General features: G+C 38.8%; 1 protein-coding gene across 2 annotated transcripts in view; it reads right to left on the reverse strand.

Annotated features, from left to right (window-relative positions):
- The window catches only part of prkcab (protein kinase C, alpha, b), a 214381-nt gene that overhangs the window by 78972 nt on the left and 121704 nt on the right, over positions 1 to 13705 (reverse strand). The window lies entirely within an intron of this gene.

Here is a 13705-nt window from a genome sequence, read left to right on the forward strand (position 1 = left end):
CTGTTGAAGTCATGTGACCATATGTAGTTTGTTTATAGCCTATGTTTGGCTTACAAAATATATGTCATCACTGCAGCACAGTGAAACTGCCAAATCCAATCTGACTGACTGACTTTACACAACTTCTTGGAGTCAAGGTGGCTTATCATTTCCACCAAGAAACAAAGTTGTGTGGACAAGTTTTCATGCTTCTACAAAACGTCTCGGGATACGACTGTAACCCTCAGGGAATGGCTGGGTGGAGAATGGCTCTCACTCTGCCAGGAGCGAACTCGAGGCAAGAGGGAGCAACAGATAGTGCCTGCAGGTTCCCCACTCTCTTGAGGGGCGTAATAGCTAGCAGGAAGGCTACCTTCAGGGTTACAAGAAATTACATACATTTCTTGGACACCTCGTCCAAAGGTTCGAAGTGTGCCAGGGATAACCCTTCAAGAACCACTGCCAGGTCCCACATGGGAACCCTAGTCTGGACGATAGGCCTCATCCTCCTTGCTCCACGAAGGAAAAGTACAATAAGTGGGTGTCTCCCCAAAGTGCCCACCCCTAGAGGCGTGTGGAAGGCAGCTATGGCCGCCACATAGACCTTAAGCGTGGATGTGAAGAGCCCGTCAGAGAAGCGACTCTGGAGGAACTCCAGCACTGAAGTCACTGGGCAGTTAACTGGGTCCAACTGATGTTCTCTGCACCATAAAGTAAATACATTACATTTTAATGCATACAGTTTCCTCATGGATGGGGCTCTAGAGTTTAGGATGGTCTCAACAACCTCGGTTGAGAGACCAGCATTCATGAGTTGATCCCCCTCAGGGGCCAGACCCACAGCTTCCACAGCTCCGGCCGGGGGTGATATATTGTGCTCCCAGCCTGAGAAAGAAGGGATTTGCCACGGAGGGCCTGCTAGGAGAGCTATGATGTCTGAAAACCATACTCGGGGCCGGCCAGTACGGGGCTACTAAGAGCAAACTGATCCCGTGCCGCCAGACCCTCTCTAGAACCCCTGGGAGCAGAGTGATTGGGGGAAATGCGTACAGCACCATGGCATCCAGTCCCAGGGTAGCTGGATGCATGAGGGAAAACCAGAGCGGACAGTGTGTGTTCTCGTGAGAGGCGAACAGATCCACTTCCGCCTGACCAAACTTCCTCCACATCAACTCCACCATCTCGGGGTGGAGTCTCCATTCGCCGGGCCTCAGCCCCTGCCTCGACACGATGTCTGCCCCCACATTTTTGTCCCCAGGAGTAAACATTGCTCTAATTGAGAGAGTAGTTTGCCCTGGGACCACAGAAGAACCTGATGCGGCATTTTGCATAGAGGGCGCGATCTCAAACCCCCCCGTCGATTTTTATATGAGGCCACCGACGTATTGTCTGTTCGCACTAGAATGTGATGGTGAACCCGGTGGTAGGCGGTTGTTTTTTTCACTAATTGTATCACCTGCTTGGTTAAAATCGTTAGTATGAGAAATAGTAATAGTGATGCTTGACTTGGCAAACAGCACTAATAATCTAAATTTTACATATGCATCATTGAAATTGAGAGAAGAATCCCAAGGTGACCGTCAACTGGTAACCAAAAAAGTGAAAACAGTTACCTAACAGATGCTGACCGCAACAGCAGGTCAAACGCTTTGCTGCGGTTTCTGTCCAGAAGCAGAAAGTTAATCATAAGTCTGCGGGGTTATTTCACTGGGCCATGCAAAATAGGGCAACCAATTAATTTGTCTCTGAGTAGTCTGAAATTAATGAGAATTTGACTGAAGTTGAGGGGTCTCGACTTTTCCCATAACTGAACCATTAATCTGACATTAATAAAGAGCTGTCAGCCTCTGGTTTAACTGCACGGACACACTGAGTCAAATATGACTGTTAGGAAGAGTTTCTATATCTATATCACTTCTATAACAGGAACTAGATCATTGAACTAGTTAGTGTAAAAACTAGTAGCAAATAAATGTAAAAACGATTACATGGTTCAGGCTTTCCTTTGACCTTTGAAAGCTCATGCCTCCACAAATCAGCCATGGTAAAAAACAGACAGATTGATGTTTGTTGCCCACAAACAAATTGAAAAAAAGCTTTTTTTTTCTTCTTTCTTTTTTTTTTTTAAACGAGGCTCCAGTCTGATTGACTGAGGTTTATATCAGTCTATTGGGAAACAATGTCATGTTCACAAGTTCCCAGGTTGCTAATGAGCATTTCTGAGGAAGAACTACAAAAGTTCCTGGCATTCATGTTCAAAGGCATTGAATATCTGAAATATATTTCACAGTTTACTTTGAGGTATTCATTGGCCTTGGGATAAACGGGATATAGTCCAACAGTTTTCTGCTTTGTTTTCAGAGTTCAAGACTTATTACCCGTGAACAGACATAAACAGACATGTGCACAAATTATTGCACAGACTGCTGCACTATTATTTAGTAATTTTGCACTATTATTAAGCAGTTGCCGTGTCAATTATTTCTGATATTTAAGATTTCAGGATTTACCTTGCTTGCAATTTTGCATAATTTTTGGATTATCACAAACGACTCTAAACGAAACCCTAACCCCAACTATATATGTTAATGCTGTTAATTAATATTACTCAGTACTTATTTGTGTAATTACAATGTAAATTATCAGGAAATGAAGTGAACAAATCCTTTAAGGTACACTGTAGTAAACATTTACAACTAGGGGTATTCAAGTTCGATCTTGCATACCATACATTAATACCATACACCTCAAATCATCTCAGAACTGCCTAAAAGGACCAACAAATGACCCTCAGGACCCTCTGGTCTAAGCATGGTTCCTTTTGGGTCCTTTTGTGGTTCGATTAATTCCCATTTTAAAGCGATAGTTCACTTTGAAATTAATTTTTGATATGTTTTAGCTTACCTCAAGGGCATCCAAGATGTAGGTGTCTTTGTTTACGCAGTAGTTTCAATTTTTATATTTTTAGGTCAAACCGTTCTTGTCTGTCAGTCATATAATGCAGGTCGATGGTCACTGTCTCAAAACACAAGCACAGAGTCCAAATTAAAACAATTCCCCATCGTCCAAATGAAACAATTCCCCATCGTAAGTACACATTGATGGCCTAAGACACGAAACGAGCGGTTTGTGTGAGAAAACGAACAGTATTTATATCGTTGTTATCTCTTGAAAACAGCACACGTCCAAATGATCTGACGGCGCGGGCGGGTATAGATATATACATAGATGTCGCCTTGGCTACTGCAGTTCATTGGAACGAAACCGTAGCCAAGGCGACATCTATTTATATATCTATACCCGCCCGCGCCGTCAGATCATTTGGACGTGTGCTGTTTTCAAGAGATAACAATGATATAAATACTGTTCGTTTTCTCACACAAACCGCTCGTTTCGTGTCTTAGGCCATCAATGTGTACTTATGATGGGGAATTGTTTCATTTGGACGTGGGGAATTGTTTTAATTTGGACTCTGTGCTTGTGTTTTGAGACAGTGACCATCGACCTGCATTATATGACTGACAGACAAGAACGGTTTGACCTAAAAATATCAAAACTGAAACTACTGCGGAAACAAAGACACCTACATCTTGGATGCCCTTGAGGTAAGCTAAAACATATCAAAAATTAATTTCAAAGTGAACTATCCCTTTAAGTCTACCTGCAATGTAACTTGTTCACTTGCAGATGGTTCCTTTAACTTAAATTGGCTTGCACATTTGAAGTGTACACACTATGTCAAACACACTAGAAATAATGCTGTGTGTGGTAATTAACAGTCTAGGTATTGCTGTTTCAGATCCACCTCGTGTAGTGTGTTATTTCCTCCAGACAGCTTTTGTCAACCCGTCTAAGTGCTAATTGAAAAGGCCAGAGAGCAAGCAAAGCAAAGCAGATGCAGTCTGTGTGTCGGCCTCCTGGCCAATGGAGGAGTGTGTGATGAAAACAAACAGTGGACGGACCCCGAGAACCCCGTGATTGGCACAGAATGAGTCACTGAAGCTCTCTAATTACTACCTTGGCATCTTAAATAGCAATTTGGCTATTTTATTCTCTGTTTCTGGCTTGTCTCAAGCTGCTGCGACAGAATTATGGCACAGTATTAACTCTCGATGGCTGCATCCCAATTTCCATTCTTCTTGAATGCACTAAACATATTTACTTTGCCGGTAATGGGAAAGGACATTTGAGCAGATGGTAAATCAGTACACTGGTGTTGGGACACTACTTTGCTAAGTTCGTCTTCGCCGGTGTTAGCATCTAGCAATTGCATTACTTTAAAAGTCATTATTATTTCACTTTTAGGCTCAAACATTTCAACAAAACAGCCTTCGGATTGTCAGTTAAAGGGGTGGTTGAGTATGATTTCACTTTTCTAACTTTAGCTAGTGTGTAATGTTGCTGTTTGAGCATAAACAACATCTGCAAAGTTACGACGCTCAAAGTTCAAAGCAAAGGGAGATATTTGCTTTTACAGAAATCACTGTTTAAGGACTACAACAAACGGCTGGTAGAGACTACAATGAGCTTCTTCACGGGTTAGTGACATCACTAACCCTAAAATTTACATAAACCCCGCCCCCAGGAACACGATTTATAGATTATCATGGCAGAATATGCTAATCAATGACTATAAGATAGTGAACTCCACATTAGCTTCATAAATTCATCAACTAACCATTCAGAAATGTCCTGTTGCTTCTACATGTTGTCACTTCTTCTTGAGTCTCTCCATCATTGTCTGACTCCGGTTTGAACATAAAAGGCTAAACGTTTTAGAAATTTTCAGTGCGTGAATGTGTGAGGTAATCGGAGCTGCTAACACACTCATACACACACACACACACACACACACACACACACACACACACACACACACACACACACACACACACACACACACACACACACACACACACACACACACACACACACAAGCTCTTGAAGCACCGCCCCCTGGACAGATTATTTGCATTTAAAGGGACACACACACCGAAACGGCACGTTTTGCTAAAATTGACAACTTTAACATGCTATATACTTGCTAAAACTTCACATACACACTCTGGGGACATCAGAGACTTATTTTACATCTTGTGAAAAGGGCATTATACCACCCCTTTTAAACGAAAAGTTGTTTAAGAGGCAATTCACTTTATTTGAATTAAATGTAAAAGTTTTTTGTTTTTGTTTTTTAGAATAAAATGCATGAATCACTCAAAATAAGAGCAGGAATGTGTATAAATGTTTGCAAGTTGACTTAAAAACAATTGCTGTGGCAGCTTCGGCCTCACATTCTTTCCATCTTTGTATAAATAAATGAAAGTGTTGAAAAAAGAGCTGCCAAAGCCGTAGCGCAATGGGTTGTTGGTTATATTAGCCCACATAGCATTCATGAATTTACAGTGGGAACAGTTAACAAAGCATCTTAGAGGCAGCAAAGGGGACAAGGTCTTTAAAATGTCCTTCCTCAACTTCAGGTCACTCTGAAATACGTCAACACATTAAGTACAGCGGCGCTCTTCAATTGACTTCACAGGAAGTGAAATAAGAAATGAATAAATCTTTTTTAAAACAGCATTCAAAATAAAGCAGTTGCCAATCGCTTGTCTTGATGCATCCAAGCCAATGGAGTTAAAAATGTAATTGGACAGTCCATCATCACGTGCACCTCTGAACTCTGTATCTTTGGCCTGCATCACCTCTCTTTCATCTCCACGTTCTGTTCCTCTCATGTTTATCCTCGTTTCCCCATCACTCACTCAGCCTGTGTGTTCTGTCTCTGTTCATGCCATGTGTGATATAATCAGCTTTACCGCTGTCGAGTGAATCAGTCACGGGTGAAAATAAAAGCTCCTCTTCTGCCTCTGTCTTTTTCCTCCTGGGATGAACCGAGGATTGAAGGACGGGTCAGTGAGTGTGTGTGTTCTCGCTGCAGGTGCTTCTGTGTGTGTGTGTGTGTGTGCACGTAGCCAACGGTGCATATGACCTTTTATTCCTGGTCTCCGCCGCTCTACACTTCCACGCTTAGCCATCTTTTCCATGGCTGGTGTCCATAGCTCAGTCGGAGAGCCAAAGACACGGGACATGACACTCGACTACCTCATCAAACACCTCTGAAACATGACCTGAGAGACGAGGAAAGTCAAAGCTGTAACGGCAACTCCAGCTGGAGACTTTTCAGAGAATATTCAAGCTTCCTTATGAGCCGAGGCACATTATTAGCGTCTGATTGAGTGATACTGCAAACCTGTGATTATGATTCCGGTGTACATTGAGGGTGTGTGATACGTATCCTCTGCAATACTTTGGTAACGGTTGTTTTAACGACGTCGAAGCTGACATTATATCGAGTATGTCACTCATTTTGCAACAAACAAAAAACACGCCTCAAAGTTGCAAACTCTCACTGCATGAAGTAGATTGCAGTCAGAATGACCCCAAATTTCAAGATATGGGGGGCAAAAATGTCCGCCTGTGAGGTTTGTCTTATATATTTCTATAAGATATAGTGAAGCAGAATCAGAAGCACACCATTTTTAGAGAATATTTATTTTACTGTATAATCAAGCTAGTTCTGGCAGATCACGTTAGTCAAGTGATTCTCATCTGATCCACGTCTACCTATGGGTATACGACGCCTATCACTGTATACATACTGTATAAGCTCCTTCAGTATTATCGACCGCTATCCTCAGGAGCTAATTACCCTCCTAGCCCAGTCAGGATTTGGCTTTATGATTCACCTTTGAATCAGACTAAATTCTCGAATTAATTTGTACACTGAAATATTGACATTAATGATATCTGCAACACATTCTCGTTGGTTCTGTTCTGTTTATGGATAGTTTTGAGAATATGAGCCAGGAGCTGATCGAAATATTGATTTTGAAGGTGTTGAGAAGGATAGTTTTGAGAATATGGTTGAGATGGTGAATATGAGCCAGAAGCTGATCGAAATATTGATTTTGAAGATGTTGAGAAAGATAGTTTTGAGAATATGGTTGAGATGGTGAATATGAGCCAGAAGCTGATCTAAATATTGATTTTGAAGGTGTTGAGAAGGATAGTTTTGAGAATATGGTTGAGATGATGAATATGAGCAGAAGCTGATCTAAATATTGATTTTGAAGATGTTGAGAAGGATAGTTTTGAGAATATGGTTGAGATGGTGAATATGAGCAGAAGCTGATCTAAATATTGATTCTGAAGATGTTGAGAAGGATAGTTTTGAGAATATAGTTGAGATGGTGAATATGAGCAGAAGCTGATCTAAATATTGATTTTGAAGATGTTGAGAAAGATAGTTTTGAGAATATGGTTGAGATGGTGGATATGAGCCAGAAGCTGATCTAAATATTGATTTTGAAGGTGTTGAGAAGGATAGTTTTGAGAATATGGTTGAGATGATGAATATGAGCAGAAGCTGATCTAAATATTGATTTTGAAGATGTTGAGAAGGATAGTTTTGAGAATATAGTTGAGATGGTGAATATGAGCAGAAGCTGATCTAAATATTGATTTTGAGGATGTTGAGAAGGATAGTTTTGAGAATATAGTTGAGATGGTGAATATGAGCAGAAGCTGATCTAAATATTGATTTTGAGGATGTTGAGAAGGATAGTTTTGAGAATATAGTTGAGATGGTGAATATGAGCAGAAGCTGATCTAAATATTGATTCTGAAGATGTTGAGAAGGATAGTTTTGAGAATATGGTTGAGATGGTGAATATGAGCCAGAAGCTGATCTAAATATTGATTTTGAAGGTGTTGAGAAGGATAGTTTTGAGAATATGGTTGAGATGATGAATACGAGCAGAAGCTGATCTAAATATTGATTTTGAAGGTGTTGAGAAGGATAGTTTTGAGAATATGGTTGAGATGGTGAATATGAGCAGAAGCTGATCTAAATATTGATTTTGAAGGTGTTGAGAAGGATAGTTTTGAGAATATGGTTGAGATGATGAATATGAGCAGAAGCTGATCTAAATATTGATTTTGAAGATGTTGAGAAGGATAGTTTTGAGAATATAGTTGAGATGGTGAATATGAGCAGAAGCTGATCTAAATATTGATTTTGAGGATGTTGAGAAGGATAGTTTTGAGAATATAGTTGAGATGGTGAATATGAGCAGAAGCTGATCTAAATATTGATTTTGAGGATGTTGAGAAGGATAGTTTTGAGAATATAGTTGAGATGGTGAATATGAGCAGAAGCTGATCTAAATATTGATTTTGAGGATGTTGAGAAGGATAGTTTTGAGAATATAGTTGAGATGGTGAATATGAGCAGAAGCTGATCTAAATATTGATTTTGAGGATGTTGAGAAGGATAGTTTTGAGAATATAGTTGAGATGGTGAATATGAGCAGAAGCTGATCTAAATATTGATTCTGAAGATGTTGAGAGGGATAGTTTTGAGAATATGGTTGAGATGATGAATATGAGCCAGAAGCTGATCTAAATATTGATTTTGAAGGTGTTGAGAGGGATAGTTTTGAGAATATGGTTGAGATGATGAATATGAGCCAGAAGCTGATCTAAATATTGATTTTGAAGGTGTTGAGAGGGATAGTTTTGAGAATATAGTTGAGATGGTGAATATGAGCAGAAGCTTAATGTACTGGGGAAGTGAGATCTGATGATGACACTGATGATGGTGATGATGGGAAAAAGCATCTACTCAAATTGAACCCTTCCCAGTTCCAAAAATTAACAAAACATGCTTTATTTTATTCTTTTACAATATTATTAAAACATCAAAGAGAGTTTTATACTATTGCGGCAGTTAGAGATCCATCCGGTTTAGATATAGATCCGGGTCACTAAAGACCCGAATATGTGATAATGATTGGCAAAACATTTATGCATTTAACTGTAAGAATTTGACAAAAAAATGACACTACTGTATAAACTTAGAACAAAAATGTCCAATCAAAGGTTATAAATGCCTCAAGAAATCAATTTAAGGTGGCAAAAATTAAATATGAAAAGTACAATTTCTGTCACTGCTATGAACTATTGCACAAAATATGAAAATAATGAAAAGCTTCCTGAGTCATCTGTCTATGACAGGCCTAAACCAGTCAAGATTTAGCCAAATATTTATTGCCATCAACAAAATCCCAGAAAATATAAAGATAACGCACATACATTTGTGCATGCCGTTACCATACTTACCACTTTTTGCTGCCTTTGCTTTGTAGCAGCTGACAGGAGCCTATAAACGGCTGTAAAACCAGCAGAACACACCAGCTGACACACACAAGTCATATTCTTTCACTCTGTTTTCTTTACAAGAAGAGGACTGTGAATGACAGCTGTGCCAATTTAGCAGAAATCTGAGTTCTGCGGCTACAGACTCTGCTTATAAGCAACCTGAGCCTTTCACACACACGACAACCTCTCCAATAAAACAAGTTATCTCATCAGCTTTGGCTGCTATGAAGACACACAGAGGAGAACATACACTGCGCTTCAATCAGATTGAAGAAACAGACTGTTGGCGGATATGTTTTTAATAATGTTGGCACTCGCATCAGGGGAAGATTCAGTCTCTGAAGTTAAGGATCGTTTACAGATTGCCAACACTCTCTTACTCTAAAGGCAAAAATGATTTGGATTTGATTGAAGAATTTTGACTTCAACTTCCAAAAAATAACCAAATTAACAATCAATACAGAGGTATCCATGATGTGTGACCAGTCAGAGCTATAGCACGAAAGTGTCCGTAATATTCCTCATAGACCTGACAACAGCCTGAGAGACTTCTTGTGTTTGTATAAGTTATTCTAAGCGTTTATTACAGTGTCCTGATTCAGTAAATGCTGTGACTGTCAGCATTCACATTTGCTGTGTCTTGACCTGGTTTAACGGCTTCATCTAATGATACTCGTGTTAAACTTACTATCTAACATTACAGCACAAGAGGATAGTGAGAAGCAAGGATCTAGATGCAACAAGTCTTTATTAATCCACAAAGAAGGTACACCAAAATGTAGCGGTAAAACATGAAGGCAAATGCAAACATAACCTCTTTGTAAAACAAAGACAACGACCAAGAATAGAACTCAGAGGACTATAAACACACGGGGAACTAAACTAGACACAGGCAAAACTAGTTGTTAACTAGGGGTGTAAATCGGACAGTTAATCACGATACGATACGATATTGATTCTCTCAGCCAGCGATACGATATTTGTCGATACCTCAAAATAAAATTCTACGATACGATTACGATTCGATTCGATTCAGATCGATTAATCGATATTTAGATATTATGTGCCAAGTGTACACAACCAGTTACGTTTATTAACTCACACTAATACATGCAAAAATATATAACATGAAAGTTTAATTAAACTCTTTGAAAATTGCACACCCTTTCCCAATTGGGACATTTACAAGCTGTTTGTTACAAGTTTAAAAAAATAAACATGATATATGAAAATGTATATAAGAAGAGCTCATTTGCAAAAACAGATAACTCCGTTCTTGTTCATTTTCATATATCATGTTTTTTTTTTTTTTTATATTGTGCATTTGAATATCAATCAAAGCTGCAGCTGGGTTGTTTTGATTAAGTAATAATAACAAAATACAGGTAAGTTATAAAATTAAAGATCATTGAAAGTATTATTATTATTTTTTATTTATTTTTTGGTGGCAAAAGCAGATAACTCCACATTTCATGTTTCAGAGTTAAACAAAGCCAAGTAATTGCTATGATACATCATAGATATAAACACTAGATGTCGCCTGGGCTACGGCAGTTCATTGGAACGAATGCGTCAATAGAGCCGCCATCTTGGAACAGGGGAGCCCCTTCTCTTTAATGCATCAGCGTCAATGTAGGCAAAGGTCTAACGGAAATAAAATAACCATAAATCGTCATGAATGCGATTTTCTAGTTTTTTTGGTTCGTTCCAACGGTCAGACATGTATTTGCCATTGAGTCCAGAGAAAATTTAAGGTTTTGATATTAAGATAATTCCTTCTTTTTCAAAATATAATGCATAGTGCTAGTGGCCTACGTTTATTAGTCACATTCTTCCACTTGAGTAAACTTAGAATGAACTATCGCTATATATATATATATAAATGAGCAAAACTTGGCCACTAAATATTTAATGTTCAATTATTTTAATGATCACAATTAAAGTTTTAATTTTATTAAATTGAACAAGCGCAACATTCAGCATTCAATCAAATATTATCATCTGTATAGCAGTGGTATGATACATTATACTTGCTAAAAATAGTATACAACGGAAGCATGTATAAGGAAAATAAAACAGGACCCAGGATCGAGCCCTGCGGAACCCCATATAAAACTGGTGCACGGGGTAAAATCAAGTAAAAGTATTTTTTGTTTTACTGGAAAATGACCAAAAAAATTTAAAGAATCATAATTCATACCAATTAAGCAATACAGTATGAGCGACTGTGGTATATTGTAAATCTAATTATGACTAAAAAATGTTGTACAGAGTGACTTTATTAACAATACAGCAAGACCTCCAGTGCCTTATTGCCTTTATAAAATATTACTACATAATAATTAGGGACACATTTTCATTAAACCATTATTTTATCAAGCAAATTCATCAAATGGGGAAGATAGTCTCTGAACAACGAGAATGACAATCTCAGGAGAACATGAACTATAAGACCGCAGGAAAGCTGTATTGACCAATCAGCATTTAGGACGGGAAGAGTCTTATAATTTTAAACAATGTATCATAATTGCTCACTAAAATGTAACTGTAGAATCTATTCGCTGCCTGGTGTGATGAATGTGACAGTGATTACAGATGTGAAAACACATCATGCCATTAATTATCCGACTCATTGAGTGGAAGAACATGTTTTCAGTCTGGATCACATGATGAACATTTTAAGCAAAGCTTAATTCATTAAAGTCAACAGTAAGAAGCTACTGAATTATAGCTTATTATAATATCCTTAGCAGTTTTATTTGTCAGGCAGAACGCTAATTGATCTAGAAAACCTTTAGGGAATCCGGTTAGCAAAATAATACCGTGCGTATATCAGATGTGTCTGTGTTATCTGCAGAGGCATGAGTTTAATGAGGCTGAAATGTGCTTCTCTAATGGTGTGTGATATTATTTGAGGATGTTCTGCTGCCTGAGGTGACTGTGATGTGGATTATTCCAGACGCCGGTTTTGTTTTACCGTCTCGCTGAATTCACAGTCGACTCTAAAACATGCTGATTGTATATCTTAGGATAATCCACATACACACTATTATTATTATTATTATTATTATTATGAGAGTAGGTTTTGTTTCTCACAGGGTATTATATGCAGCGATTTTTGGCAGTACGACTTTAATTCAATGTGATTGCAGACTGCAAACATGCTGTTCATGTGTACCATAAACTCCTGAATATGATGAAAACATCAGTTTACATATACATTACATTTATTCCAAACAAAATGAAAGCTTACAATGTGGATAACTCTTAGTCTTCTCTGAGGTTTTCAAGTCTTCTGATTATATTCATTTCTATTGTAATGCCAAATCCAGAGTCAGAATGAGTTTTAATGCCAAGTATTTGGAGACAGGAGTTTGCAGGGCAGAAAAAGGCAATAACAATTTAGTACAAAACAATACTAAATAATAATCAAATATAGAGAATACACAATAGACATAATATTGCATGTGTGTGTGCAAATGAAAAGTGTGTGCAAATGAAAAGTGAAATGCGCGGAGATAATGTCACGTTTGGGTTTTGTTTTCTCTTTCATGTTTCATGTCTTTTATTTTGTAATTTACCTATAGTCAAGGTTCCTGTCATGTGCTCCATTTGTGAATGTGTCATGTTGTCATTGGTTGATTTAGTCATGTGGTTTCTCAGTTCTATCATGTTCACAGGTGTGTCTTGACAAGTCATTAGTCTTTGTGTTTATATTGACCTCATGTTTCCAGAGTTTCTTGTCTTGTATTGTAACCACTGTTTGGTGAGTGTCATGTCGTGTTGTGTTGTGTCGTGTCATGTCAAGTCGTGTCAAGTGAAGTCGAGTCGAGTCGAGTCGAGTCGAGTCGTGTCAAGTCGTGTCAAGTCAAGTCAAGTCAAGTCAAGTCAAGTCAAGTCAAGTCAAGTCAAGTGAAGTCAAGTCGTGTCGAGTCGAGTCGTGTCAAGTGAAGTCGTGTCAAGTGAAGTCAAGTCGTGTCGAGTCGTGTCGAGTCGAGTCGAGTCGAGTCGAGTCGTGTCAAGTCAAGTCAAGTCAAGTCAAGTCAAGTCAAGTCAAGTCAAGTCGTGTCAAGTCGTGTCAAGTCAAGTCAAGTCGTGTCAAGTGAAGTCAAGTCGTGTCAAGTCGAGTCGTGTCGAGTCGAGTCGAGTCGAGTCGAGTCAAGTCAAGTCAAGTCAAGTCGTGTCAAGTCAAGTCAAGTCAAGTCAAGTCAAGTCGTGTCAAGTCAAGTCAAGTCGTGTCAAGTCAAGTCAAGTCGTGTCAAGTCAAGTCAAGTCAAGTCAAGTCAAGTCAAGTCAAGTCAAGTCAAGTCAAGTCAAGTCAAGTCAAGTCAAGTCAAGTCGTGTCAAGTCAAGTCAAGTCAAGTCAAGTCAAGTCGTGTCAAGTGAAGTCGTGTCAAGTGAAGTCGTGTCGAGTCGTGTCAAGTGAAGTCGTGTCAAGTGAAGTCAAGTCGTGTCGAGTCGAGTCGAGTCGAGTCGTGTCGTGTCGTGTCAAGTCAAGTCAAGTCAA

Source organism: Rutilus rutilus (genome assembly GCF_951802725.1).
Source record: "Rutilus rutilus genome assembly, chromosome: 1".
Lineage (NCBI taxonomy): Eukaryota > Metazoa > Chordata > Actinopteri > Cypriniformes > Leuciscidae > Rutilus > Rutilus rutilus.